At 44.8% G+C, this 6,995-nt stretch overlaps 1 protein-coding gene across 3 annotated transcripts in view; it reads left to right on the top strand.

The window, feature by feature from the left end:
* The window catches only part of CTNND2 (catenin delta 2), a 950,773-nt gene that overhangs the window by 905,322 nt on the left and 38,456 nt on the right, over nucleotides 1-6,995 (top strand). The window lies entirely within an intron of this gene.

Below are 6,995 nucleotides of genomic sequence, written 5' to 3'. Positions count from 1 at the left end.
GGAATTTATATCATACATTTCAGAGGAGACTTCATCCCCAAAATGGTTTAAAAATAAACCTTAAGAGATAAAGGTCACATCTAGAAATTTTAATTCTACACCTCATTCCCAAATGCTGCTAAACAAAAGATGCATACTTTTCTTTTGTGCTTGGGAGGGGAGAGAGTCCTTTAACAACATCTCCCAGAAGTTGTCGTTTTGTTGTTACCAGACCAGCAAATGTGAGTCGTTTAAATGATCGGAGATCCCAGGACAGATTTGAGTTAACAAATGGGGCAGAGAACACGACTGACAGATTGGCAGGGGGAATGGCCTAGGCATCGATCTCCGTAGGATTTCAGAAAACGTGAACAGGGCTTCCATCAACAGCTGCCCAGAGTACCTCCTTGCAGCCCCTGGCAGCCTGCATGGAGGGAGAGGGGGAGCTGAAAGTCATTGCCACGTTGGTCCCCAGCCTCCCTGTCTTGGGATCGGGAGGTGGGGTCACAGCAAGAGACTCACATCAGAGGGGGCAAGACCCATCTTGCCAGAGGGAAAATTTGTCATTTTCTAAGCCAGTGGGAAAAAGTAAATATTTAATACTGGTCCTACTAAGTTAGTCTATTTCTAGATTTCCCCGAGGTCTTTCTGCTTCCCGTAAGCATTCGTTACTTTGTACTTGAAAGTTTAGCCCATATATTTCAAAATTCTCTTTCAAGATTTTTCTGTTCCTTAAGAGGAAGTATGTTTAGGCTGAAACATTGCAAAATTAAGGGTTAGGGGAGTGTTCTGGATTAATTATATCCTTTCCTACGTATCTTGCTGTTCATCGAAAGTGTTTTGGGTTCCATTCTGTTTGAAATGCACATCCCAGCATCCCTACGTGGTTCCTTCTGGGACTCTTCCAGGAGACAAATGAATTCTCTCCCAGGACAGGATCCTTCAGCTAAACAGGCAACCAGACATGAAGAACAAGCTATAAATTAGAAAAGAACTGGTCGTTCTGAATCGGCGGCTCCAGAAGTTCAATGAAATATTACTGCCTCAAATAAACTCCACTTTCCCTCGGATTCCCGAACATCTCTTTGCTGAAATGCACCTTCTCATACTTCTGTGCGTTGAAGGGAAACGGCTTTTAGAGACTCTACAAGTTATTTGTTGAATAGTAGTATGAGTTTTCCATCTTAGTTTTTTTCTGTGTTGGTAGTAGGGTTCAGAAAGTGTAATTTTCTCTCTCCATGAAAAAAAGAAAAAAGAATGTGTTGACAGAAATTTAATGGAGCTAAAACTCAAGAGCTAAAGAGGGTTTAAAATGTGGTTCATGGGAGGAGACTCAAGAAAGACGGGCTGGAGAAGCTGCTGGTGATGTTTTTCATTGACGCAGGATTTTAAAATATTGAGAAAGAGCTATTCTTTTTTTTTTTTTTTTTTTTTTGGTTACATTGGGTTGCTGTACGGGGGCTTTCTCTAGTTGCGGCGAGCAGGGGCTACTCTTCATTGCGGTGTGCAGGCTTCTCATTGCAGAGCACGGGCTCTAGGTGCACGGGCTTCAGTAGTTGCGGCACGTGGGCTCAGTAGTTGTAGCACCCAGGCTTCAGTAGTTGTGGCTCGCAGGCTGTAGAGCGCAGGCTCAGTAGTCATGGCACACAGGCTTAGTTGCTCTGCAGCATGTGGGATCTTCCCGGACCTGGGCTCGAACCTGTGTTCCCTGCATTGGCAGGCAGATTCTTAACCACTGTGCCACCAGGGAAGTCCCAAGAGATGTTCTTAATAACTTCCATATTATGCAGTCGTGATATGGAATGAGGACTTTATGCTCAGTATAAGTGCTACTAATAGCAAAGCTCAAACTGCACAGAAGCTTTTCTTTTTTGAAAGGTCCTTTGGTGAGAAAACCCAAATTCATTCATCCTTATGAATTGTTTTTAATCAGCAGGACAATAGAGTTCCATTTCGTTCTTCATTGACAATTAATATATCATTTAAAAAATGCCTGATCCATGTCTTTTAATTATCCATGCTTCAAATCTATTTATTAAACACCTAGTATAGGCTTAGAAAAGGAAGAATTCCAAGGAAAACATGACACGTAGAGCAGCTGCTGTGGATAAAAATGAAATATGGAACAATGATCAGCAACTACGTTAGATTCAGAGTTATGTACCACAGGTTTACTGGATAAATTAAGAGAAGGAAAAGCATAGAGCAAAATCTTGAATCTGTAGAGTGCGCATAAGTTGGGAGGTAAGAGGAAAGAGCGTTATGTCTAAGAGGAAAAACATGGGTAGAGAGATGGAAATTGAAATAAAAATGGCATATCTGTGAGACAGAATTAAAGGTCCATCTGGCACTGGCTTATTTCCTCCTAGGACCCAAGCACAGAGGCCAGAATCACAGTTCATTAGCTCAGCTACTTTATTTTACTTAGAAATCCATTTAGTACATCAGAATATTCTTTTGGCCGGGAGTGCTGACCAAATTATGTTGGATTCCTGATACATTGTAAGCCAAAACATTTGCATCATCCAAATCTTCCACTTCAGTGAGGCCTGGACTTCTGATTTTCTCCCCTAAGGGAAAAGAAATAACTGAAGAAAAGTGCTATCACTGTTAAGCTAAATAATGTGTCACGTTTTTGTATTTTTTTTTTAAACCAATCCTTAAGATTAGATAACCGCAGAGAGAACTTTAAAATGTCCTTATCATCTGTACTGTATTTTTGCAGAGGATGTTTTCTAAAGGAAAAGAAGATGAGCCTTGGAACAGACTTGATAAAGGGATAAAAGAAAAGCAGGAGGTCAAAAGTTCTTGACTCTTTTGAACATTGATACTTTAAAAAAAACGAGGTCACTTGACGTAGTAGAGTGATTATGTTTGACTATGGTATGGTCTGTTGGGACAGCTCGTTTTGGAGGGAGATAAATTTGCTGGGGGTGTGTATGTACAATTATTATAGAAATCATCTCTTACAAACCCTTATATAATACCTTAATCCTATGTACATCTCCAAAAACTCGTTTTTGGTTAGGACCCAGGCTAAGCCGCTCTAACAGAGAGACTCAAAAATACAGAAGCTCCAGCTAAACAGGTCTCTCTTTCCCCTCTCATGGAACTGTAGCTGGTTAGGCAGGTGGTCCACAGTCAGCAGGTAACCCTGGGACCCGTCTTGTTACTCTGCCTTGTACTAGGGTGTCATCCTTGCCTGTGTGGACAAAGCTCCCTAGCTTAGCTCTTACCCCCTCATTCCGGCCCATAGGAAGAGGGAGAGGATGAGCGAGGGCAAGTCACGCTCTTTGAGGCGAGCAGCAAACCCCTGCTCTCCACCCAGGAGCAGGAACTCAGTCACGCGGCCACGGCCAGGTACCCAGCTGTGGGGGAGGACAGGAAACGTGGGCCGCCGCGACACTTGCTAAAGCTTGGCAGCGGGAGGAAAGGGGGTATTTTACTAAAAGGAGAAAGGCAGTATCAGCTCCAGTAGTCATTTGCTTTTGTTCAAAATACCTTAAATATTCATTGTAATCGCTACCTGATGGGGCATTTTATTCCATTTCAGGGTGACCATGATTTTTCAGAACTTCTTACATTAAGCACAAATCTCCCTATCTGCAACATCTGCCCTCCAACTGCATACTAAAAAGTCTAATTTCTCTTCTCTATGATAGCCTTCCTGTTTTTGAAGTTAACCAACTCTGTACAAGGCCATCCCTTCTCAGCTGTAGGGATAGCAACATTTATTATTATTACAACTGTTGACTGAAAAAAAAAAAAAAATGCACAACCTAAAAGTGAAAAGTTGTATTTTATTCGGGGTACAAAACTGAGGACTTAAGCCTGGGACACAGCATCTCAGGTCACTCCGAGGGACTGCTCCAAAGAAGTAAGAGGGGAAGCCAGGATACGTAGGCGTTTCTGCAACAAAGACCAGGTAGTCGGGATATCAAAAGATGCCTGTTCATTAAAGAAAACCAGACATCTCAAGTTAAGGAGCTTAGTGCTTTTCTGTGTATGGGAAGATGCAAGAGTCTGGGCTCACTGAAATCATTGCTTTGATATGCACCTCAGCTCTCTGGGGCCAGTATCCTGTGCTTTCCCATCCTGAGTGTCCTCAGGGGGCACCGTCAGGGGGTAGCTGCAGCGTCTGACTGCTAGACGGGGGGCATCTTGCCTCCATCCTGAGTTCCCTCAGGGCTCACTGTCAGGGCGGCTGTAACATGATGGCTTGATGGCTGCAGCATCCTTTGCTTACTGACATGGCAGGCAATATTTTTCATTCACACAACTCATGCTCAGTTGTAATATATCAACGTTTCCACGACCTTCACCATTGCTATCACTTTTTTCCACGTGCGTGCAAGTTTGTCAGCATCCCTTTTGTAATGTAGCACCCCAAAATGAATATATTCTTCCAAGTTTATTTGCAGGAGAAGAAAGAGAATAATGAGACTATACTACCCTGGTGCTGGGCACTGAACTTCAACTAATGAAGCCTGGGAGTGTATTAGTTCCTGGAAGGCTCATTGTACTAGCCGGTAAAGTACAAAGAGCACAGGACTTAGAATCAAACGGCCAGAGGTTAAGGGCACACCCCTGCCACTTACCAGCAGCATGACCTTGGGCAAGTTACGTGAGCCTCTCTGCCCATCGGCGCAGCATCTGACTTTGGGCAGTCCTGTGGCCCACTCAGAGGGACAGGGACGATTCACCGGGCCTCACAGTCGGGGATCAGAGCTGCGCTGGTGTTGTTTTGTATCCAGCTATCTGAACCTGGTGGGTGGGCAGGTTCCTGACATAGAGTCTCCAGGAAAGTAAATAACCTCTAAAAATGGTCTAAAATGGATCCTCTGTGCTGCCTTCCTTCTGCTTTATGTATCAGAGCCTGGAACTTTCCTCAACCCTTGCATCCGAGAACCTTCACATCTTTTCATGGAGACTGCGGGCATCTCCCCATTGGTCCCATTCCCGTCCCTTGCTTTCCTCATCCGTGAGGTAAACGCCATACACCAGCCTGGCCACATCGCTGATGATCTCAAAGGGGACAGTGGTCATCTAAGAGCTTTGTCAGCTGGAGAGTCACATACCAGTGGGAGTTAACTGCTGTGAATCCTAGAACAGTTTTCATGCCGTTCAGCTGACAAATGCTCTTTGCCTCCCTGTCCATAGGCAGCTGGACATTTGGATCCTAGTATTTCATTTTATCATTGGCATCGTTGTTCACCTTCACCTACATTTTCACGATTCCCTTTCTTTGTTCGTCTTCCCTCTTTCCAGCCCCTTGATGCCTAATCCAGGGCCCCCTTCCCATGGTCTTTCTCCTAAGCAGCTGTGCCAGCCAACGATACTGGCAATGTCTGCACAGCCCCAAAGCAAAGACTCTTGCATGGTGGGGTGTAGGTAAACCAAACTACACACATAGGGTTTTGTAGGAAGCCCAGTAGTGACAATGAAAGTTGTCAGGGTTTTAGAGGTAGCTGGAATGCTTTTATTCCATTTTAGTGCGGAATTTGTGTATGTGGCAGGTCGAGGATGCTGAAGACATGCTCGTTGGATTGAGGGTGGTGCAGAGGGTTGGAATGAGAAGGGGTGAGGTCAGGCCCTGGCTTAGGAAACAGCATGCCGTGTCCCTCCGATAAGAGTCCCTGCTGTGACCCTGTACGTTGATAGTTTGTAAATGTGATAAGCAGCGTCACTCTCAGAAAGTCTCCCGACTCCCCGTGACACCATTGCCCCTAAGTTGCCTCAGGCTCTCTGGTTGTCCCTCCTCCATCCTTTACGGGCTCATCTTCCTGTTCATTCCCTAAATGTTGGTGTCACTCAGGGCTCTGTGTTTAGGTCTTTCTCATCTCACACACGGCCTCTTGCTGGGTGTCTGGAGCCCTTCCTTGGGTTCAGTTACCAGCCACATGTAGTGGTCTCCCGCATCTCTTTCTCCAGGCCCGGCCTCTCCACATATCTAGCCATCCAGTAGATGACCTACTCAGATGCCTGCAGCACCTCACGTGAGCCCACTGTTCCTGGATCTGGCTCCTCTCCCTGCGTTCTCTGGTCACAGCCCTCCACCTGTTACCCTAGCCAGGACTCAGGAACCACCACTGGCTCTTTCCTCTCCTTCACACATCTGCGTCGAACCCACCACAAAACCGCAGTCTTCTGTCTCCATCCATCTCTCTCCACGGTCATGGCCATGAGAAGCTGCTTCCGTCTTCTGGATTATCAACCCCCATCCTAATTGGTCTCTGCGCCTTCTGGCTTCCTCCACTCCTGTCTGTTCTCCAAAGGGCAGCCGGGGTGAACTTCCTAAAAAGCACATCTGATTAAATTACTACTGCACCTCTCAGTGGCTCCCACTGCCCGCAGGAAGAAATCCAGACATCTTAGCGCAGCCCGTGAGACCTTTCAGGTGCAGCTGCAGCCTAGCTCCATTTAATCCCTGCTCTGCCTGCACTCCGCCACCAGCTGTACCTAACTTCTGTGCTTCCAGTTCCCTCTCCCTCCTTCTCTCCCACCCTGTGGAGCCTTTCCAAACATCTGTACCCCACCTTCCACCCTACCTGCCTCCCTGAATAATTTTTTTAATATCACCTCCCATGAAAATCACTTTTCCGACCTCTTCACCACAACTGAATTAAGATCATTCCATCTGAAATAATTGTAGAGCAAATTAATTTAGATGAATGATAACTGAATCACTTTGCTGTACACTGGAAACGAACACAACATTGTAAATCAACAATACTTGAATAAAAAGAAATTTTCAATTCAAACTCTTAAAGAATGACTTTTAAGCATCATAAAGAGCATGAACTTAGAGCTAAAAATTGTGCAACATAACGGTGCTATAATATTTAATAACTAGATAAGATTTATTTGTACTTTTATAGAAAAAACAATTTTCCTCCTTGGTTCAGATATTAATTTGGGGAGGATGTGTATTACAAACTTACAAGTCATTTCTTCATAGAAATTGCAGTGAGACTTGCCCCCAACTGTAGCATAATTAATGTCAGCTCCTAATGAAC

Source organism: Lipotes vexillifer, unplaced genomic scaffold (genome assembly GCF_000442215.2).
Source record: "Lipotes vexillifer unplaced genomic scaffold, Lipotes_vexillifer_v1.1 scaffold458, whole genome shotgun sequence".
Classification (NCBI taxonomy): Eukaryota; Metazoa; Chordata; class Mammalia; order Artiodactyla; family Lipotidae; genus Lipotes; species Lipotes vexillifer.
The sequence above is the reverse complement of the archived record's forward strand: the minus strand, read 5'-3'. Positions and strand labels throughout refer to the sequence as shown.